This window comes from Balaenoptera ricei, chromosome 2, assembly GCF_028023285.1.
Source record: "Balaenoptera ricei isolate mBalRic1 chromosome 2, mBalRic1.hap2, whole genome shotgun sequence".
Taxonomy (NCBI): domain Eukaryota; kingdom Metazoa; phylum Chordata; class Mammalia; order Artiodactyla; family Balaenopteridae; genus Balaenoptera; species Balaenoptera ricei.
In genome coordinates this window covers 122019571-122044158 of record NC_082640.1, presented here as the reverse complement: position 1 = coordinate 122044158, position 24588 = coordinate 122019571, and the positions used below count along the sequence as shown (strand labels likewise).

The window sequence follows — 24588 nt, the reverse complement described above, 5'->3', positions numbered from 1 at the left end:
TGACACATAATTAGCACCCAATAAACAGAAGAAAGCCATTATTGTCATTGTTATTATTATTATTACTATTATGTACATTTTTAATAAATTTGGAACTTCCAAATCCTAAACCAAAATTATATCCCATTAGTCATTATATCAAGCCCCAATAGGCCTACCAATCTTTCTATATTTCTGAGGCTCAGGAACACATAAGGCCAAGAAATAGACACTCCTCCACCCCTGGCCCAGGATTCTACATTCTTTGACCATAAGACATTTTTTCTTTCCTATCCTAGCATCTACACAGAGCCATAAAATCGAAAGACTTCTGTGGAAAAAGATGTTCCTTAATTGTTAAGTTTAAATGAAACATTTCAAGGGCATTTAAAAAAGAATCACTCCCATATACAAGTCAAACTCACTTTGGATCTATGGAGTGCAGTTCTGAATTCCTGCCCCAAATAACTTTTGTTTAGAAATACTGCAATGTCATTGGAATGGAAATGGCTATTGTCCAATAGATCCGTAAAAATCCCTTCAAACAATTCCTGTTGTGTCAAACCACAAATGCCATCATTCTTATTGAGCAATAGGTACTAGAGAGTCCCTTTTATGAATTAAATAACCAATAGCAAGAGTTCTAAGGGGGTGACTTAAAGGGGACCTCTACCTTAAGTACTCTGGCCAGTTAGAGTGGCCACTAGGGATCCTCTGGTCATGAGAATCAGAGAGGTGTCCTGGGAGACACAGATCCTGGGAGGATCTATGGGAGGACCCTGGGACCAATGGGCAGGCTCAGGACACAGGAATAGGAATGATTAAAAAATATAGGGTCACTCGCATCTTTCAGGGCACTACCTGGGCCCTGCTGAGTTGCTGGGTGGGAAGTACTGTAGAAAATTCATCTTGCTTTAGGATATATCAGAAGCCTCATAGAGTGCAGGGTAAAAGCATTGCAGGAGGAATGCTAGGAGATAAAAGGAAGCAGAAGTTTCCCAACATGACAAAACTCTTCTCAGTTTTTCAGCATCCACAATCTTCTTCCTAAACATTCTGGGTTTCTGTTAGCTTTTGGATAACTGCTTTTTGCTCTTGGTATCTCAGAATGTACTAACTTTTTTTTTTTTCTTGGTCTAACCCAGGTCTATATTCTTCTGAGCAAGGCTAATTGATCCCTACCATAGGCTGCAACCTGTAAAATCCCCTGGCTCCTGTCTAGAATATTTCTGGTCTGGCCTACCTTGAACTTCTTGCTTTTGCTCCCAACATGATCCCACCCAGCTGTCTCTTCCAGGTCCTTAACCTGCTCAGTCCATCTCTATCTCACTGTCCAGAGCAGCCCCTGCCCTTGGGTCATGGCCTTCAGACACCATGTGGCTTCACACAAATGTCCTCCAGGCCCTGGAAAACATATCCCAATATCCTTGAGGAAAAGAGCCATAAGAACCAGAGCAACCAAAGCCACCTTTTGGGAATGGAAGCAAAGCCTCATAATTCTGGTGGGGATTATCTTTCCCCTCCTCAGGAAGAAGTACAGAAGGGACCAGGTCAGCAGAAGAAGCAATTCCTTACTTTCTAACATTGGGTTATTACTATTAACTAAACTTTAGACTTTACTGAAAAGTAGCCAAGGGGCAGAAGGCTTCAGTCCCAGGAGGCCAGCACTGGAAGTGCATACAGTCAGATGCATTGGTATTACAAAGAGAGAGCGGGATTGAGAATCATTTACACCTGGGTTCAGTTTCTGACCCACCCCTCACCAGCAAAGAGACTTCAAGCAAATCATAGACTATAAGCTTCAACGTAAGATGGTAACCCAGTGTTAACAAAATCTATAATTTACTTTAAAATACTTCAGTATAATCTGTGTGATATACATATGACAATTAATTTAAGCTTCATTTCTACACTTAGTCAGCTAAAGTAATATCTGGTAAATATAGTCGTGGGTGGGGGGTATGTGCCAGCCAGCATTATATCAAAAAGGGGGTAGCCTCACTCCTACCTCAATCAATAATCACTGCTTTGTCATTTAGAAAGCTGAAAGTTAGAAATGGATTTTCCTTGGAAAAACTAAAGGTATTCAAGACATGTGAGTTACTTAAAATACGGTAGAAACACTTTCGGGAAGAAAAGAATAAGAATCCTCAGATGTGCCCCTTAGTGATGTTGTCTGAGGCTCAATCCCTAATCTGTCTTTGTCTTCAACCACTGGTTCAGAAGAATTTCTGACTGTGTGATGCTTACTGAAGGGCACAGAATCCTACCTCAAGTAAAGCTTTTACTATACAGTTGGAGCACCTAAAAGGAAACAGATCTAGAACTTCATTAATCCTATCAAACGGATTGTATGAAATATTTTGTGCCTACTTTGCTAATAAATGTTTGTCTAATAAATACCTGTATGCGTGGTAAATTTTGGTCTGAGGCTTGCATTCATTACAACTTGGTAAAGGTTGTGGAAGAGTAGTTAATTATCAGTTCAAACTTCTTAGGTAGCTACTATGATTTCCAAAAAGAACCTGAGAATTGGGTGTGATCAAATTGGTTTAAGGAAATTCTCAATTTCCATCCTTCATATCCTACAGAGTTGTTGAGGAGTTACGTGTAAAAAGCTGACTGTAAACTCTAAAATCCAGTACAAACATACTGTCTCAGAAATGTTTTTGATTTGTACAACCCAATATTCCCCAGGGCTGGCCAGCTCGGGGGTACAGATGGAGTCACATTATTGGTAATGTCTTACATTTACCAGTTTCTTTCTCTTACCTGCCTCACCAGCGTCTAGTTCCCTGAAAAAAGAGCACTGGGTAGAATTTCATGATGTTTCAGCATGAAATGTGTGTGCACACTCATTACAGCATGGGCACCTTTGCCAGGAAGAGCTGATATTTCCAGGCACTAGCAGGCCCCTCTCACTGATGCTCTGGGCAATAATCTACAGGGTGGGGGCTCGCCCCATGGGAGATGCAAGGCAAACCTTTGGGAATGTAAAGAAAATTTAAGATTTCTGCTTAATTTTTGTTTCATCCTTTTTAATTTTTACTTTTGTGTATGTTTTATAAAATATATAATATATTAATACAAGTGAGGGCTTAGACATTTTTTAACACATAAGGCTGTCAATCAAAAGAATTTGGAAACCTCTGGTTAGAGCATCTGTAGATAGATGGGAACACACCTTTCTCCCTCTTGCACAATATACTCTGCCTAAGGCTGCTGAAGCAGTGGTCTTGTGCTCAAATCAGGTACAGATTCTTTAGTTGAATAGCTCTTATGTACACTACACTTGCCCCTCCCCAGTTTTTACAGGTCTCAGCCCTGAGTCCAGGGAGTGACCAAGAGAGGATAACTTGTGTCCCACCTCAAATTGGGCTCAGAGTCACTTCACGCTTTGGAAATTAGAGCTTATCATGGCAGACTCCATTTCTCTTAGGATGACTTCTCTTCAGAGATCTCTTCTGACCCTAGTGCCAATACACTCTGTCCACTGATGGAACAGACCACTAACTCATCAGCAACATAGGGCAGACATTCAGTGGACATGCCCAGACATGTCTGGAGCTCAGTGATGGAGGCAACTCAAGCTGAGAGGCTCCAGCCTACACCACATCTGACAGTGTAAGGAATATTAACCCCTCACTGCTAAATCACATAATCATTTCCAAGGCAAAGCTTTACCTGTGCTGGGAAAACCAGCAATTGTGTCCCCTGAGAGTGGATGCATAACCTTTGTGTCTGCTTACTTATTCAACGTCTGTGGGAAAAATGTGAAATCAACATTTAATATTGAGTATTTAGAGTATTTTAATACCTGAGGGTGCAACAGATTGTGTGAACTGAATCTATATTAGAGAAGTAAACGCACATTTTAAAGTGTGGAATTTCCCTTGACAAGATTATGAGAGTTTAACGGTAAATGTTATTATTCACTGGGCCCAAAACAATTTTCAATGGAAACATTTTCCCAAAATTAGTGTAGAAAGGAAGCATAAGGAAAATAAAATTTGATATACAGACCGTCCCCAACTTATGATGGTTCAACTTATGACTTTTCAACTTTATAATGGTGCAAAAGCATACGTATTCAGTAGAAACTATACATCAAATTTTGAATTTTGATCTTTTCCTGGGCTAGTGATATGCCGTATGACACTCTCTCTGATGGTGAGCAGCGGCAGCTTTGTCATCCACACCATCAAGAGGATAAACAACTGATAAACTTAAAACCATTCTATACTCAGTCAACCATTCTGTTTTTCATTTTCAGTACGGTATTCAATAAATTACATGAGATATTCAATACTTGATTATAAAATGGGCTTTGTGTTAGAAGATTTTGCCCAACTGTAGGCTAATGTAAGTATTCTGAGCACATTTAAGGTAGGCTAGGCCAAGCTATGATGTTCAGTAGGTTATATGTATTAAATGCTTTTTTGATTTACAATATTTTCAACTTACGACAGGTAACCCCATCATAAGTTGAGGAAGATCTGTATAAATATCAGTCATATGATATGGTTGTTCCTGTCCAATTTAGGGAAGAAGCAGGGTAGTTGGATAAGATGCTGATACAAGACTCCTTTGACCACTGAAATCTCACAGGTCTGGGATTGGAACAGAAATTCTCCTAAAACAAGGTCAGGCAGCAAGGCTGGCCACCAGTTAGTCATGCTTTTACATTATGAATAGCTCCAGCCTCCACTAACCACTCCTGAGAGTTTTCAGTATCTCAGGCACTGTGCTAGGTGCTTTGTGCCTAAACTACACATTGTGCCTAAACTATACAATACTTGACAAGGCAGGTACTATGAAGAAAAGCAGAGCCCAGAAGGGCAACTTCCCTTAGGCACAGAGCTAGTATGTGACTGGGATCTGAACTCAGAAGATCTAACTGACCCCAAGCACAGCTCACCAACATGCCACCTGCCTTCCTCATGGGAACTAGTTGTCTTCAATGGGAAAAATGGTTGCTGATTTGCTCTCTTGTGAATATTACTGTGAACAATGCCAGTGTTGTGAGCCACAGAGTTAAAACTGGCTCCTGGAGGGGGTGGAGAAAAGGAAACCCTCTTGCACTTTGGTGGGAATGTAAATTGATACAGCCACTATGGAGAACAGTATGGAGGTTCCTTAAAGAACTAAAAATAGAATTACCATATGACCCAGCAATCCCACTACTGGGCATATACCCAGAGAAAACCATAATTCAGAAAGACACATGCACCCCAATGTTCACTGCAGCACTATTTACAATAGCCAGGACACAGAAGCAACCTAAATGCCCATCAACAGACGAATGGATAAAGAAGATGTGGTACATATATACAATGGAATATCACTCAGCCATAAAAAGGAACGAAATTGGGTCATTTGTAGAGATGTGGATGCATCTAGAGACTGTCATACAGAGTGAAGTGAAGCAGAAATCGAGACATGGAAGTAGAGAACAAACATATGGACACCAAGGGGGGAAAGCGGCGGGGGGTGGTGGTGGTGGTGGGATGAACTGGGAGATTGGGATTGACATGTATACACTGATGTGTATAAAATGGATGACTAATAAGAAAAAAATTAAAAAAAAAAAAAACTGGCTCCTGTCCACTGGAATTAATTCAAAAGACAAATGAGAATCACACCTACAAAAAAGAAATACATTCTGGTGCTGAAGTCAGCAGTGTGTAATCCTCTTGAGTCGGGATGTAGTAACTTTATGTATCAACTTTTGGAACTCTCTGATCAGACAAATTTTTATTTCAAAGTGAAAAAAAAACCCCACACTTTTTCCATCTAGGATAACACATTTCTTATTTGTTAGGGTCCCCATCCAGTGCTCACACTGTGCATTTTCTCCCCCTCTTCACCACAGCACACCAGCCACACTGGATACCTGAGGTTGTCCTGGACACAGGGTTTCACAGAGCTGGAAAAGGTTCAGAGCACAGCTAGAAAGGTCATGGGGATGGAAGGGCCTTCCATGAAAGAAAGTCTAAAAATATCAGGTCTATAGATTAGAAAAGGGGAAGCCAGGAGGTGGGGAAACATGACCTAAGTCTATTAGACAATAAAAAATTATTTGGGGTGACCCTAAGCTCATTTTCACCAAATCCCAGAGAGTTAGAAACTCTACAGGACTTGGTGACTCAGCAGGACTTGGTGACTCAGCAGGACTTGGTGACTCAGCAGAACTTGGGTGAGGGGAGAGGTGAAACAGAAGGCTAAGGATGACACCCAGTCTCTGCCCTGAGGGATGGGATTGAAGACAAGGCTTTACTCCAGACAGGGAGTTCAGAAAGAGGAACAAGTTTGGAATGCGGAAGAGAAGGAGATTTTAGATGTGCAGAGTGAAGGTACTCAAGGAAGATTTGGGAGAACACAAACAGAAGGCAGGAGAAATATAAGTCTGAATCTCAGGGAAAATAATCAGAGAGTAAAAATCTGAATTCATGAGTCATCAGCACATGGCTACAGGAGAAGCCATCGACAAGCACAGGATCATTCAGAGGAAAGGAGGAGAGTTAAAGATTGTCCCTTCTGGTCTGGGACCAGACTCACGGTCTCATGGGAGTTGTTTTAGGCTAAATAAAACATGAAACTCGCTTACCTGGTAGGCATTAAAACATATGCAATACTAGTGAACATTTAGCCTCTGTGACTTTTTTTGGCTCAAAGAATTTTACAAATAAAATTTTAAATCTATTTGTTATAAATAAATACAATTTTACAGTCCATAGTTTTCATAAGAGAACTTTGTTACTGTTACTCTCAAAAAACAAAATATAAAAAGGAAAACATTTGAAGTAAACTTGCAGATGCCAGATGAATTATGGCATTATTGCTCCAGAAATAGTTATTTGAGGATGACATGAAAGACAACCTTCCCGTTCTCCCCTAAAATGTCCCTTGCGAATCTTGTTAAACGTCTACATGGCCCTAGAAGATAGGACTCTTCTTCCCAGGAATCTGCTCCTTCTTGTAACCATTTCTCATCTAATCTATTTAGGTCAATTTGTTTGTTTTTCTAGCTAAACATTTAGAGATTTATCATTGAGGGAGTACACGATGGTTACCAGTAACAACATCATGACCATTACTGAGTTTGAAGCACGTATCAGGCACCATTCTAGGAGCCATGAGCATTCTGCTCAGCAAGCCCATGAGGCAGGCATCAGCATTACCATTTTACAAATGAAATGGAAGCTCAGCAAAGTTGAGCAACTTGCCCAAGGCACATTGTTGGTAGCAGAAAAGCAGAATTCAATCCCTGATCTGTCTTTCATTAAAGCCCCTGCGTGCTCTTTGAGCTACTTCCCTAACTCATTTAGGGACTGACTTCATCACTGCATTATAAAAATAGTAAACATATTGTTATGATAATTAACAAATTATTAGGTTGAACCACATGAAACTGCAAATGTTTGGCCATTTTTGACATACAAAAATGGGAATTCCATATGGCTTGATCTTATACAAGCACACACACAGGTATTTGGGGGGAAAGTCTGGAGCAGCAGTGTGAGTTTCTAAAGAAATTCCACACCCAATAGAAAGGGTAGAGGAGCACCAAATATTTCACTCAACTCATTAACAGAAAATACATGTTATGGCTAAAAGGGAGAAAGAATAAATAGAAAATATTTGAATTTACAAGATAAGGGAACTGTTTAAAAGTTTGTTTTGAGGGGGGTAAGAAGAGAGGGAATTGGAGGAAGGTGGTCAAAAGGTACAAACGTCCGGTTATTAGACAAAGAAGTACCAGGGATGTGATGTACAACATGACGACTACAGCTAACAATGCTGTAGGATATATAGGAAAGTTAAGAGAGTAAACCCTAGGAGTTCTCATCACAAGGAGAAGATGTTTTTCCTTTCTTCTTCTTTTTTTATTGTATCTATATGAGAAGACGGATGTTAGCTGAATCTACTGTAGTGATTATTTCACAATATATACAAATCAAACCATCATGTTCTATGTCTTAAACTAATACAGAGATGTATGTCAATTATTTCTCAATAAAACTGGAAAAAAAATTTTAAGTTTGTTGTGAAAGACAGTAATTTGTTAGTTTAAGTGAAACCTTATGTATCGACTATAGGTTAACCACCAAGAGTACTGTGAAACACAAGCTAATGAAACACACAAGTGTGAAATTTAAATGGTGTATAAACTAAAATATGTTTTCATCTATATGAGGGCATTAAGCAAATTTAAAATATTCTAATGGAATAACATTTTGGAAAAATGACAAAGCTGAACAATTGAAAGATAGGGAGAACCCTTTAAGTGAGGCATAAAATATTAGAGATAAAAGGAAACAGAAATCAGTTATTTTAACCCTTTTGTTTTACTGTGGAGGAAACTACAGTTCAGGAAGATTATATTAGCAGGAATTAAAACTCAGGTTCCTGATTTCCAGTCCAGGGCTCTTTGAAATAGGTCAAAATAGCATGCTATTTGAACACAATAATGTCCTTGTGTACTGCAACTGGCCATGGCATGTATTGCAGATGTAAGGAAACTTTCATAAGGCATAATTTTTATCCTGTAGCATGATGAGGTTGCTAAAAGTAAATATATTAAATATGTTTCATAACCATAAAATAAAAATACTATATAGGACTTCCCTGGTGGCGCAGTAGTTAAGAATCCGCCTGCCAATGCAGGGGACACGGGGGACATCTTCCCACATGCCACGGAGCAACTAAGCACGTGCACCACAACTACTGAGCCTGCGCTCTAGAGCCCGCAAGCCACAACTACCGAGCCCATGTGCCACAACTACTGAAGCCCGCACACCTAGAGCCCGTGCTCCACAACAGGAGAAGCCACCGCAATGAGAAGCCCGCGCACCACAACGAAGAGTAGCCCCCACTCGCCGCAACTAGAGAAAGCCCACGTGCGGCAACAAAGACCCAACGCAGCCAAAAATAAATAAAATTTTAAAAATTAAAAACACTGTGAACTATAAATTTAACAGCATTACATTTTCTTATTCAGCCCATTATTATTATGGTATAACAAGAACACTGCCTTCTCTCAAGATGTTTTTCTAATTGCTTTTGGATGTTGTTTTGCCTTTTAAAAAAGGAAGGCATTCTAAAAATAGGATGCTGTCAAAATGGTCTGAATTTCAAGAAAAAAATCTCACACCTGTTGGCTGAGACATAGTTCAAAAGCATGACATTTAGAATATGTCTTTGGTACAAAATTCAGCTATAGATATCCACTGTTAAAAGATAGTTTGCCTCTAATTCAAAATATATAGCAGAAATCGGCTCTCTTAATTATTTCCTTCATTTATGAAGTGGTATGTTCTTCTGGCCAAGCAAGTGTATTGTTATGTGCCTATGCTTTGCTTTATTTCTCATTAGAGCATTTTTATAGAAATAGGAAAGAGTTGACTGCCATGGCTTATCATTCTCCCTATCTGGTGCTTTCCTTGAAGATTCCTTTGAATCCCACCAATCCATCAATCAATCTGAGATTTACAGCTCAGAATTCATGATTTCAAGGAGAATAAATAAGTGATCCTGAAGGAGTCTCAAATTCACTAAAGAGATAGAAAGAGACAACCACTAGTAGAAGAATCAATGTATCTTTCAAATGACCAAGGAAACTCCAGCTCCCTCTTAGAAACCCCATGGAGAGGAGAAGCCCATCAGAGCTGCCTGGTCAATATCCCTGCTTTCAATGGAAGAATTTAGAATACTGGATGGTGTATGATGGCTTAACCATCAGCCAGAAGGGCTTCTTGACATGCTATCTGGAATAGCAAGAATCACTCAAAGGTGTTCAGAACCTTGAAAAGCATCACTGAAAAAGAGAATTCATTTTCTACATACTGAACACAGTCAAGTTGCCTCTCTCAAAGGTTATGTGGATTCATTCATTCGTGCAACAAGAATTGACTGAGCACCACCACATGCCAGGCACTATTCTAGGAGCTAAGGAAACATCAATGAACAAAATAGACAAAAATTTCTGCCCTCGTGCAACTTGCTTTGTACTAAGGGGAGACAAACAATATAGTAAAATGTGTAGTTTGCAGATGGTGATAAATGCCATGGAGAAAAATTAAGCAGGAAAAAGAAATTATGTGAGATAATATATGTGCCTTTAAAATATATTATAGCATTTAAAATATATTAAAAGGGTTTTCTTTCCATTAATAAAAGCTCTGAAAAGTATTTCATTGGTTTCAGGGTTGAAGTTGAGAAATTAAATTTCTTCTTGGGGGAGTAATAATCTTACCCCACTACTTGTGAATAGCAAAATAATAATAACTTTTATTTATCAAATGCCTGCTCTGTACTAGTAACTTTACATAAAAATACTTACTTCATGTCATTCTGTAAAATGGATATTCTCCTCATTTTACATATGGGGAAAATGACACTCTAAGAAACTCAAAATCACAGATCTTATCATCTTATGTTAGAGCTGATTCAAATGTAAATATGCCCAGCTCCAAAACCCACCCTGCCAGGCTCTGTTCTTGTTTACTGTTTAGGTTTAGGGTGTCAGGAGATGAAATGAGTCAAAAGGGAAGCAAGCTACTGCTCCCTTCTTGGGACCACCCACCCCTGCCCAACTCCCCCACCACTAATCTCCTGCACAGAGAATATCAGTCTACATACATATGTGTAAATTGTTGGATTTTAGGATTCCAAAATCCAGAATAGAAATCTCTCATTTGGTACAAGCCATTGCAAAAATTCACTTTAAATTTGGTAATGTGGCCTTTCCACCACCATTTGAGATTCTAGAGTATCTCTGAAAAGGAGCATTTTGTTTTCCCCTCAAACTGGTTGACAGCACTCATTTTACTACTTCGTGTTTGGGTATTAAGCATAAGTAGTAATTACAAAAGGATGGAGTTAAGATTTAGCATCTAAGCACCAGAAAAAAATATCATGCCAGAGACCATGATTTTTGTTATTTTCTTAAAGAAAACATTTTTTAAAATTAAAACAAAATATATGGGTTTATTCACCTTCACAACAAATAAACCTAATAATACTAACCAGAGCAAGGACCAAAAGGAAAAACCCTCTAAGTAAAAAATAACATGGTGAAACATGTCTCTTCTTAAGCTGGTTACATTACTTTTTTCTTGGTCCTCTGCCTCTTAGCGTATTCATTTTCAGTTTAGTCAAAATTCAAATGCTTAAAAATCATATTATCAATCATTTCATACTAAATTAGTGAAAACTGTAATATTTTAATTCACCAATCTGATTCTTTATTAGTTCTCTGAGCAATCATGCCTGTTTTGTGGTTGTTTTCATTTTTTACCATTATTTTCAGGTCTGTCCTTTCTTTTCAAGCAGCTCCTCTTCTGAGACAGATATTCTCAGTGTTCTGTAAGCTGCGTGCCACTCCTAAGCAAGGCTGAAGAAATATGTTTCTCTCTGGAGCCTTGCTGTGATGCCTACCTTCTCACCATCCCCTCCCCCCATTTTTATTTATTTTTAATTGAAAATGCAATGTGGTAATAACACTGAAGGATAAAAATTTTTAACTACATTTGTACACCTGTTTTAATTTTGCATGTAGTCTTCTACCACATAAGGCCCTGCTATTTTGGTAATTTCTAGCTGATGCCCCACATAGATTGCCTGGAAGAGTGACTAATATGCGTTTTAGACTCATTCTCTTTTAATTCACAGCAAAACAAAAAACAGGTTAAATACAGTGCAATATTTGAATTAAATATTTAAAGCTAAATGTAAGCAGATTACTTCACAAGGGGAGCTGAAGTGTCATTTGGTTTTAGATGGGCTATTTTTATGCTAATATAATGGGAATAAACAGTAGCAGGGAAGATGGGGGCCTGGGGGGCTGCTGGTGGGGAGGATTTTGGTGGATTCACAGCTATCCCAGAAGGTTACAGTGATTGGAGACTGATGGGGTAGAAACAAAGGATGAGCATTAAGAACTGAAAAAGCTGAGAGTGGGTGGGAAACAAAGATTCTGAGTGGGCCAGAAAAAGTAATGAGTTATTTAAGAAAAAACATTTAAATCAAGGAATTGAATGAAAAGAATAGAAGATGAGATGGCAGCCCCAGATATACCTGGAGCCCCATCTCAGAGTACCTCTAGAGCAAGGGAAGAACTAATCAGAATTGTCTATAAGCAGAGCCCAGACAACACAGTGTTAAATCTATGACAAGCTCTCCAAGTAATATACACGTGCTTGCCTTTGGTTGCCCTAATTTGTAAAGTGTTCCTTCAGCACATGGTTTTGCACATGGTAGACATTTGACACATCTGTTGATTGTTGACTGCTGGTGAAATTATCTGAAACAGCTGGCTTTACAGCTTGTACAGTGGTGGACATGGTGGGCATTAGGATTGTTACAGGGCACAGAGTAAAGCTGTGAGTCCTTGGGGCTTAATCCTTAGAGAAGACTCCATCTCTAAGATGTGACAAAAGCCCCTTACGGATTTGTCAGGTCCTTGTTTACTGTCACACGGCCAAAAAAAAAAAAAAAAAAAATTAACCTTTTTCCAGTGCAGCAAATACCATCATTCATGTTAATTCTCTAACATTTCTCTGCACATCTGTAGATTAATACAGTATCTTTTCACTGTGACATGATGGGTGAGAATGCTTTACCTACTATAAGGTCCAGGAGTCTGTCACCAGCATCTCATTATTATAAATAGTAATAGCAGATCTGGACTTACGAACATTAACATTAGCATGGCTGGAACTCCCTTGCTGGAGAAGGGTTCATTATAAATATTGACTGTAATTCCCTTTTTAACTAAAAAAAAAAGTGAACTCTTCCTACAGTAATATAATCTCAAATTATAGGTCCCTAGCCTCCTAGAAAGAAAGAATAGAGAGAAAAAAATAGTGCTAAAAAAATACGCAGCCAGCATAAAAATACTGTGTAATTTAAATAAACTTAAACAAAGCAGGGGATAAAAGTAATCAAGTAGTAAACAAAGGGCGGGAAAATTAATGCAAACAATGAACCAACAGGATGGTTAATTAGCTTCTTTGCAAAGAACATTTGATTTCTCCCCTGAAAGAAGTAGTGGTGACAAACAAGCCTGACCTATCAAATATCTTCAGGTACAATGTAATATGTCCCCCCCATTGCCTATAAAAGAAATCCCACTGAACTACTGTGCATGGTGGTGAATTACCATGGATGCTTCTAAATTACTATGCATGGCATCTTTTCTCTCGGTTGTTTGACAATGGTCCTTCTGTTTTTTTTAAGCTCTACAATTGCCATGTGAATTATTCCAGAATAGAAGTCTCAAACTCAAATACCCACAGGGTTCAAGCAGCAGCAGTGGGGGTAAATGGATGGGAGTAGCGGGGAGACCGTGATGAACTGGAGAATACTGCTCCATCTAAGGTAGTCAACTCTTGCCAAGTGAGCCACATCATCTAATTCTTAAAGAGAAGCTTAAAACTCAGATTTGTGTGTCAATTTTTTATATCAAAAGGGCCATACAGAACTGGCTAGGTAACTTGCAGGGTCCAGTGTAAAATGAAAATGAAGAACCCCTTGCTCAAAAATTACTAAGAATTGCAAGCTGGCAATAGCAGAGCATTAAACCAAGTGTGGACCTCTCTCAGCACAGGGCCCTATGCTGCAACATAGGTTGCCAGCCCATGAAGCCTGCCCTGAAGCTATACAAAACAAGCTCAGGAATCACCCAGTTTGAGACCCTGCTCTAAAGGTTCTACATTCTCTTCCCACTTCCCCTTGTGACTCAAAGCAAACAAATGCAAGACGGCTGGAAGAGTTTGGAGCATGCCCTACAGCAACCTAAGTGTCCATCATCAGATGAATGGATAAAGAAGATGTGGCACATATATACAATAGAATATTACTCAGCCATAAAAAGAAATGAAATGGAGGTATTTGTAGTGAGGTGGATGGAGTTAGAGTCTGTCATACAGAGTGAAGTAAGTCAGAAAGAGAAAAACAAATACAGTATGCTAACACATATATATGGAATCTAAGGGGGAAAAAAAATGTCATGAAGAACCTAGGGGCAAGACGGGAATAAAGACACAGACCTACTAGAGAATGGACTTGAGGATACGGGGAGGGGGAGGGGTGAGATGTGACAGGGTGAGAGAGTGGCATGGACATATATACACTACCAAATGTAAAATAGATAGCTAGTGGGAAGCAGCCGCATAGCACAGGGAGATCAGCTTGGTGCTTTGTGACCACCTAGAGGGGTGGGATAGGGAGGGTGGGAGGGAGGGAGATGCAAGAGGGAAGAGATATGGGAACATATGTATATGTATAACTGATTTACTTTGTTATAAAGCAGAAACTAACACACCATTGTAAAGCAATTATACTCCAATAAAGATGTTTAAAAAAAAAAGAACAGAGAAAAACATGGCTGGTGGCTTACAAGGGAAAAAGTCTCTCCTTTGTCTTCACCAAGTCTTAAAACCAACTGGGGGATTCAGCTGTTGATAGGTATGTGCTTGTGGAAACGAAATCTTCAGCCCTATTAATTCAAAATACCTAAAAGTCTGTTGCTATAGCCAAAGTCCTATAAAAAGTGATACTCCCCTGAAAAGTTTTCCCATTCATGGCCCATCTATTGAGTTGGGTATGTGCAATTGCCATCAAAGAGGAACAGTCAATCCACAAGTGACTGTCACAAGTCAGACATCCTTCACACACGCGTGTGAAGGATGAAAAATTTCATGAAAATACAGTCATAGTTTTGAGGGGCTTCCCTGGTGGTCCAGTGGTAAAGAATCCATCTTCCAATGCAGGAGACGCAGGTTTGATCCCTGGTCAGGGAACTAAGATCCCACATGCTGCAGGGCAACTAAGCCCGCGTGCCACAACTATTGAGCTCACGCACCTCAATGAGAGAGCCCGCATGCCGCAAACTACAGAGCCCACGTGCCCTGGAGCCCACGCGCCACAACTACAGAGAGAAAACCCGCACGCCACAACTAGAGAGAAGCCCACGCACCACCACAACTAGAGAGAAACCTGAGCAGACCGCGTGCTGTAACAAAAAGATCCCGCATGCCTCAACAAAGATCCCGAGTGCCGCAACTAAGACCCAAGGCAGCCAAAAAACAAAAACAAATAAGGAAAATAAATAAATAACATATTTTTAAAAATATAATCATAGTTTTGGGTTTTTTTCATGTTTACTTATTTATTTAATTTTTTGGCTATGTCGGGTCTTCACTGTGGCACATGGGCTTCTCTCTAGTTGTGGCACGTGGGCTCCGTAGTTGTGGCGCGTGGGCTCCAGAGCACGTGGGCTCTGTAGTTGCAGATCACGGGCTTAGTTGCCCCACTACATGTGGGATCTTAGTTCCCCGACCAGGGATCGAACCCATGTCCCCTGCATTGTAAGACAAACTCTACCACTGGACCACCAGGGAAGTCCCACAATCATAGTTTTGAATACATTAGTTAATATGATTGTTTAGACAAATGCTTCCCATTTAAAGTGATGTTTGTAAGGCATACTAGGGTGAATAAACAGGCTGCTTGTAGCTGGAGGTGACTGGCACATACCTCCACCAGCATGCTGGCTGGAATGTTCCATTTAGAGGGCTTACTGGACAGTTTTTAAAGATTAAAAATATCTTTCATAAAAATGAAAAAAAACTCCTTAAACTGATCTGTCATATACATTTCATATTTCCATACGTCAGGTTTATGTCAATTGAGATAGACATGTGCTTTTTGTTTAATTACAATTATACTTTTCAGAATAGCTTAATACCAACAAAATGCTAATCACCAAATTGGCTTTGTTCACACCCAGCAAGATTCTAATCCAAACTCAAGAAGAAAAAAATCAAAGCTACTTGGCTCCACCAAAGCCAAAGTGATGGAGATGCTCTATGGAAATCAAGCAAAAATCACAGGGCTTAAGCCTGTCAAGGTAGAAAAATGAAAACAACTCCAGGATCTTTAAAAAGTTTGGATTGAACTATTCTGCTAGTTCACACCGCTCCCCTTTTTTTTCATTTTCATTTTTAACACTGCATTTCCTCTTTCCTAGTCTGATGTGCCCACAGTTTATTTTTCTTTGCTGACTGGAACAAAATAATTTTTATTTTTTAATTTGTATTGAAACTTTGATATAAAAAAATTCTAGATGCTCAACCTCTTTCCCGCACCTACTTCTTGCTTACAGTGAACCTCTTTTCAATGAATATCTAATGAAGGTAGCTGTTAAATAAAAATGAATGTTATATAAAAAAGTAAGAAAAAAACCAAACCTATTATTCAATGCAGCGATTTTACCTCCACATGTAGACCATATATGCATATGTGCAGAGATAATGGGTGTATCTCTGGAATAGAAGTAAATGGAAATAGTACTACAGTATCAAAGAGAATAAATTATTCCACTGTAAATTTATCTGTTTATTTTTATCTCCGCACCTCCACCCCTGCTGCTAGAATGCAGTTGGGTAAGAGATCTGCATCTGTCTGGTTCCACTGCTATGTCCCTGGCACATAGTAGATACTCAATAAACAGGTGTTAAATTCAATTGAATACATAGGATCAAAACAAGTTATCATTCCCTGATTCTAGGATTGGAAATAGAAGGAAATCTGAGACATGTAGCAGGACTACCAACTTCCCTAAATTCCACTGGCTTTTTTATTCCCTAAATAGAACCTAACTCCTGTGGTCACTGCACCCAGCAACTCCGTTGCTTTCTGGTCAGCCTCTAATTCCTGTAGCTCATGCAGACACGAGCTTGGGCCTCCTTGAAACTGGCTGGGACAAGGATTAACTTCTTCCCAGAACCTAGTAACGGCTAATGAGCTCTGTGGAATAATATTTCTAAGTATTCATCATACCGGAATCAATATCAATGTGCTGTCAGTGTGTGCATTAGCCCCACAGTCAAACAAAGAACAGCCCTTACGACCCAGTAATGACACTGGGCGTGGATAGCTGGGGATGGGCAAGATGATGCAGAGATGACTGTAGCAGCTCTCCTCAAACACAAGGCTTCCAGGATGTTGCACAAGACGGTCATTCTTGTACTTTGTCAGAGGTAGGCAGCATTTAGATTCAGCCACTAATAATACTCAGCAAAATAACTCTCTTTTATCTTCCTAACCCACGAGATGGATTACAGCTTCCTGACTGTAAGAGAAGTCTACTCTTCTATTCCTTGCTGGTGTTGGCAAGGAATTCAAATGTCTTAAAGTTAGCAGAGCACTACATATGTAGCTGGTAAGACAGGTACAACAAACTTGAATCATTACTGACTCAGGTAAGACCTGCTTTTATTACAACGCCATCATGCCCACACTCATTCGTGTAGCATTTCCCATACTCAGATCCTGCTAGAAAGATATGTCAAGCAAGGGTACTGGCAAAAGGTCTGAGCATCAAGTCTGCATTACTTTAATCTCCGGGATCAGAGTAGGATCTGACCAAGATTCATGCTCATCCCTGTAGTAGAACGGATCTTAGTGCTGTAAATGAGATTTCATTCTACATGTGAAATCTGATTTTCCAATTACAATGAGAAGGGTGGGGTGAGTTCGATAGAGTAAAGATGACTGCTCTGACGGTATACACAGTTAAGATGCTATAAAACTAAGATGACTGTGGGTAAGCAGGTGGGCATCACAGTCAAATCACATTGATTTGGAATCCTGGTCCAATAACTTATTAACTATATGACCTTAGCTGAATTTGGTAACCTGGCTAAGACTTAGTTTCTGTAAAATGTAAATAATAATAACTTAATCCTATAAAATGAGATTGTAACTCTCTATCTCATAATGTCATTATAAGGGCTGAATAAGTTACATACAATGTTTAGTCCAGTGCCAATACATAATAAGAATTGAATAAATAAGAGCTGTGGTTGTTACTATGATTTTTCTTTTTATCACCCCACCATGGCCTAGTTATCTACAAAGAATTAAACTTCTTTGTACCTTTGTAATTCAGTGAAGAAAGCCATAACCAAAAGCATAGAGGAAGTTAGTTTCTTGTCAGGCTTCCATGGTCTAAACTTGGCCACACAATAAATATGATCTTAATGATCTTTCACTAATCACTGTGAAACAAAATTCTCTAAATTCTAGAAAGTTTCAGTGAAACACCACAAAATGCAGCCATAGAGCAATCTCTCCCATCCCCCATACACACGCACACCCCATCCACCCCTTGGGGATATATTAAACTAAGACAACTGAAATAGCCTTAGCCAGTAATTAAGACACACAGCTAATCAGAGAGCAGCACAGGCTGTGGCCCTCTGCAAAGAAACCGAGCACCCAGGATGACAGCTCCCGTTACTAGGGCTTTGTTCTCCTAGAGCAAAAAGAGCACAAAAGCATAAAGTTGGGGAACTGAAAAAGCATTTTGAACATTTGCAGAGGCGAGGAGAGATCACAGGCTCCTCTAAACTAGGAGATTCTACCAGATAACTGCGTCAGCCCACACCCTCCAGCGCCTTCCCCACCCTCAAAGCATGACTCCACTTTTCCTATCACTGCCTTTAAGGAATCTGGCTTCTGCGACTTCCAGTAATGGTACAAATCACCCATGATGAAGCAGCTGAGAACAGTTAGACAAAAGAAACAAAAATTAAGCAAATAGGAAACTCCTTAAAATGCTGCCTTTGGTTATTTTTATTCCTAGCAATTTATGTTACCAAAGCAAGTCTTTCTTCGTTGCTTTTCCTTGGAAGTAATACTTTAAATGAATTCCAACGGCCACTGAGTGATTTTCTCCAGACCCTTAATCCAGCCACTAGATGCACTGTCCCCTCCCCCATCACCATCTAGCACTCCTCCCTGTCACCTTAGAGCTTCTGACTTAGCCGTATTCACACCCAGAAGTCCCAGCAGAGCTTTCTGTTCACATTTTACGACATACAAAAAGCAGGCAATGAACAACCCATGCTCCTAAGTGCCTGCGATAAAGCCAGGCTGAGCTGACCTCTCCCATCCCAAACAGCTGCATGTCAGGCACATAAACTTAAAGGACCAAGAGCAGCATGTGTGTGATGTGTAGAAACAAACTAATTAAATCCAAGGTCTTTCATCCCAGCTAGTGCCTAATGGGACCAATAGGCTAGACTCTGTGCAAAAAAACCCACAAAAAAAACAAAAAAAACAAATCACTCCAAGCTAGCAAGAGGTAACTGCTTTTCCTGCTTCCTGTGATGCATCTCTTTTAGGCTCAATAAACAGCCTCAAAGAAGAGGAACTCAAGGGTCGCCATTCATTCCTGTACGACTTTTCAAATAAAAACTATCAGCTCGGCAGCACTGAGCCAAAGACCACTCCCTGATCCCAAGTGGACACACTGATCAATTGGACTGACATGCGCCTCCTCCTTTCCCTCCCTTAGTAGCAATCAGCTGCACCTGGGAAATCCATTGCCCAAAACAAAAGGCAACTCACTGCTCCTTATCTGATAATGACAGGTCATATTTTTTAGAAAAAAAATTAATAATAATGAAGAGGCCTAAAGACAGAGCTAGGAGTTGAAATAAGCACCATACGTGTTTACATAGAGTTTCAGAATTGAGTTGAGGTTATGACTGAGCCCAGAGATCTGTATTTGCCACAGTCACTGAGGACTCTGCTATTTATTCATCTTATCAGATTCTGGTTAAAGTTAAGCAAGAGGCAGCAACACCACTGCCACTTGCAGAGGCTCTCCATAGGGTTACCCTTCACTGCAACTGCCGCAGAGAGGAGACTTGTTACAAGTCAGCCTGCAGATAACTCCAGCTATTTTGAGGACTAGCTAGAGATGAAAAAATATTGTGGCAGTCTTTCAACTAACTATGAAGGACACGGGTCGAAGGACTACCATATAAATCAATAGGCTCAAGTAATTTCATTTTGTTTGGGTCTCTATGTTTTTAAAAAATTCTGTCTTGAACATTCAAAAGATCCCCTTTCACATCAGGGTTATGTCAAATGCTTATTCAGCATTCGTTCCTTGCCATGAAGAAACTGAAACCGAATCGAGGTAAATACTGAATTTCATATTGTAAATAACTTAATATTTCATAAATCACAAGAGCAAATAGGGGACGAATGAGCTCTCCCCATAAAAAAGAAATAGATATCTTTACAGTCTTTAAATACTGTGAACTGCTCAATTTAGAGCCTATTTGGGGTTTTGCAATAGAAAAATATCTTATGTTTATGAAAAATTCCATGAGAACACTAAAAATAACAGGCAGAGATAGAACAAGAATAATTCCACATATTTTGATTCCTCTATGACTCTTATAGGCCTTTGTCTTAACCCAGCAGCCTGAAAACAGATTTAGGTAAAACAGCCCTTCTTTCCCTAGTCCATTTTAAGCAGACAACATCCTCCCATCACCGCCTTAGCAGACACCGACTAACCAAGAAAACAGCCATAAAATTAAGGCCCAGACATTTAACACTCACCATCTCCTGCTCCCACCGCCTTCTTTTGATGTTTACAGCACATCTGTAGGATGCAATACTAGAAGATGCCTTGTTTGACCTGCTGCATGATGCTGTGACATCAGTTCAGATGATGCAGCTCATTATGGGAAAGACTGCTGTTGCTATGGCAACTGGGATGTGCTAGGAATCCTTGCTGCATTTCCAGTGGAGCCTGAGACAATACGGAAGCCCTGTAAGAAACAGACAATATGCAAAATTTAGATCAAAGGAAGAGGATCCCTCATTGGGCTAAAATCCATAGGTTTAAAAGGGATTTCCCTGAAGTCATTTTGGAAAAAATAAAAATTACCTCCTACTTTGTTGTTACACACTTAGAAAAAGGGGAGGGGGGAATGAGATTTAGTGCTAAAACAAATAAAAACTCAAATGGACAATGTTTCTCTGTTAGGCAATTTGATTACTTTTTCCTCTCTGGACAGCATTTCAATTACTTTTTTTTAAAGTTATTAAAAAGAATTTTTCTCATTTGTCAAAGACCAAAAGAACAAAGCAAGGAACAGAAAAAAAAATTTTAAATGGAATATAAACAGCTGAGAAAGTGACTCTAATTCTAAAGAAAATAGGATTTAATTCTCAGAATATGGACAAACTCCCACCAACAAAGTCTGTCCTAATCATTTCCACTGATGGACACCAACCCAGACACATGACATGTGACACAGAACCTTCTAATGCAGACTAGCCCCAGCTCTCACTTGAGCATTGGATAGGCACATTGGATAGGAAGGAGATTTAGAATCTAGGGGGCACACCACATCACCTTCAACTTCTCGGGCCTCTTCCCTTGACATGCAGAGAACCCCTACCACTCAGAGCCAAAATGCAAGAGTCTTTTTCTGGGACCAAACCTGGTAGTTGGAACAAATGGCAGACCTGCTAGAAACTTCCTAAATCATTGGCATTCCAAACATTGGGGTTCTGTTTTCCTCTCTATGGGGCAATGAGACACACAGGAGGAAATTACTCACACCCCTCCCCCCACAAAAGCTGAAACTGCGTGAAAAGCCACATTTAGATAAGACATAGTGAGGTATTTCTCTAGTTCGTAAAAGAAAAGCAAATCTAAAGCAATCATTTCTTTCCACTCCTGAGCAGAAACAAACATTATGTGATGCGAACTGGGGAGAAGGAGACATGGACAAAGCAGCCATCTCTTGCATATTTAATACTCTCAGACCATGGATAGAGAGAGAATCAAGCTGACCTACATACATATACTCTATCTGCACAACTCTGGGGAAGAACAACATTCTAAAACCCCCAAATCTAATGAGACAATTATGTCGTCCCCTCCTACTTGAGATTTTAAATGGCATTGTTAACCAGCAGCATGGGGGATGGGGAGATGAAATAGCAGAAGGAATTCAGGCAGTGGCTTGGTAAATGGGGGCTGATAAAATGCCTGAAAGATGCCAAGATCCTAGCAGGGTGCACCATCAGCTATGCACAGAGCATCCCCTCCCTGATGCAAAGCCAGGATTGTTCTTGCTTCACCTAATGAGGAATTGGGAGGCCAAGAGCAAGATGTGAAGCTGCCTGCCCAAGTCATCCGTGCTCTCAGTCATGGGCAGAGCCTGACTCCCACCCTTTATCTTAGGCCACATGCCACACCAAGGGAAGTAACAGGCAGCCACTCCAGTGCAAAGAGCACTGATCTGGGATTCAGGAAACCCAAGTGTTAATGCCAGTTCCTCCAGTGAGCATCTGTGTAACATCAGGTCAATAAATTAACCTCTCTGGGTCTCAAGTTTTTCATCTGCAGAGATGATGGATTTTGCTAATAACCATGGTTTTCAAGTTTTTTGTTAGTAGTGGAACCCTATCTTCTAATGATACAGACCAAAGCTGGGCTGCCCTGGTTGAGAGGGGATAAGAAGCCCAGAGCCAAGTTTGACGAGCTCTTCTCAACCCCATCCCCCATCTCATCTGCTATGATCTGACCTCTGAAGGCACTCTGATGAAACCCTCAGCCACAGGGGAAGATGAAGTGAAAGTCATGGCTCTATAACAATATTATCAGCCTTTCCATAACTGAAATCCACCGTTCTATAAAAGGGAGAGAAGAGGGTGGGATCAGGTGTTCCAGACTTGAATATGGCTTCTCAGTATGAGTTTCCTTTGCCAGAAAAAAGTCATTGGTTTGGTGGGAAGAGATGGATGTCTCATCGAATCTGAGGCCAAGTCAGACTTTTAACAACCTGAAGTGGCTGAATTACTGGCCCCCAAAATGGCCTGGATTGGCTTAAAAAGTGGACCCATAAAGCAGAAGCAAGTCATGAAGTATTTTCTTGCTGTGTGAATGGAGCTGTAGTAATTCACCTTGAATTTCCCAATGGCCTTTCTCACTACCCCCAAATCCTCAACTTGTGGTATTGTTTTGAGGATTGCACGCACTAATGTTTATAAAAGCATCTGGAAACCAAAAACGTCACAGAAACGTTGAACCTTGTTAATATTGTCGTTAACAGCCCACTCACCCCAGTCAGGGGAGGCTATTTAGCTCTCGCCTGTAGGTCCAGTAAGATTCTGGACTCTGGAATAAGATGGTTAGGAAACGGCTTACAAAGTCTGCACAGCTACCAATGAGGGCTTACCCCTCACTACTCAATTCAGGGAAGGTAATGGACAAGGGGTCCTCCCAGAGGACAGAGCCAGGGCCATGCGCAGAATGGAAAAACAGCCCCTCTTGGAGAACAGAGCCAGGGCCATACCAAGGAAACTCCTACTTCCAGGTGGCCATTCTTACTAACCAAGGGTCATTTCTACCCTAAGCAATGTTACTTGGCAATACTGTTGACGTTTTATTATTTTCAGGTTTCCAGGAGAACAGAGCTACAGAATTAACCAGAGGTCGAAATCTTATGCAGAAGGAGAAGGGGTTTAGTTAATCCTTTACCAACAATGCCCAATTCTGGAATTCTGGCTTCAAAATTGACCTTCATTCACAAAATATACAAATACTCAAGCACTCTAACCACAGGCCTACATGACCATATACCCATGCTGGCTGTAGATGCTGTTTTAACCAGTATATACTTTCTGAGAACATTTGTTGGCCAAAAATATTTGGACACCAAATTACAGTGGTCATTTGTGGCTCTTACTGTTGTCAAACGCACGCCATCCCTTCTACTTTTTTTAGATAAACGCACAGATATTATTATTAATCATGGGTGATCAGAATAGAATTTGCAACCATAATATTAATAATAAGCTCAGTTATTATTGTAGTTAGCTAATGTTTGGATTTATTATTTCCTCTCAGACATTACCTCTTCCACATTCTAACTTATATGCTTTGGGTGGGAATCCAACCAAGGAATGCAGAATGCCACTCAGTCTTAAGCCAATAAGCTTGGTCCATCCCCAGACATACAGAAATTAGTTCAGAGATGGTATGAGACCCCACTGAAGCCAATAAGATACAGTGAGACATTGTAAAGAAATCACTGTTGGCTCCTGGTTTTGAAAGAGTGTCAAATCTGAAGTAGCTCATCCATTTTGTATTCATGAGTGAAGAACGTGTCTAAGCCAACAGAGGGAGGGCTGAGCTGAGTTGAGAGAAAAGAAACTGAGTTCTGATGACACTGCTTGGGCCAGAAATCAGCCCTACTCTGACTCTGTAGGTTATAAGAGCCAAAAAGTCCCTTTTCTTCTTCAGCCAGTATGTTTTGGGATTTCAGTCACAGTAAACAGAGCCCTAACTGATCCAATCATTGAAGAAACTGTGTAAGGCATAAATTGGCACCATTAGCATGAAGCGTACTTGGAAGAAAAAAAAAAGCTTGGGCTCTGGAGTGGTGCATGAGACTGAACAGTGAGACCCCTCAGAGGGCTAGGGTCAGGACCAGAGCTGGCAAGACCCCCCTCACAAGGAAGGTGCAATGCGTTATTCATCTTTTCTCCTAGACATTCCCGGACTTGACAGTGACTACATACTCCAATCAGCTTAAGCCCCATTCCTCTGTCCTTTCCCAGGCAAAATTCCCATCAGCAAAGGCCAAAAAGCCTCCAAAAGCCCAGGGAGGATGGATTAGCTCCTGAATGAACACCTCGATTTGGAACCTGAAGCAAACCTTGGGGTGATTTCCGCCAAAGAAACTGGCCCCAACCTGTTCAAAGGTCTCCCTGTCATCTTCT

At 40.2% G+C, this 24588-nt stretch overlaps 1 protein-coding gene across 4 annotated transcripts in view; it reads right to left on the bottom strand.

Moving 5' to 3' along the window:
- The window catches only part of AKAP6 (A-kinase anchoring protein 6), a 574354-nt gene that overhangs the window by 452493 nt on the left and 97273 nt on the right, over positions 1 to 24588 (bottom strand). For all 4 annotated transcript variants that reach the window (XM_059914067.1, XM_059914068.1, XM_059914069.1 and 1 more), the window contains one exon: positions 20407 to 20618. The gene's annotated coding sequence lies outside the window, so the exon portion shown is untranslated. The remainder of the gene's footprint in view (positions 1 to 20406; positions 20619 to 24588) is intronic.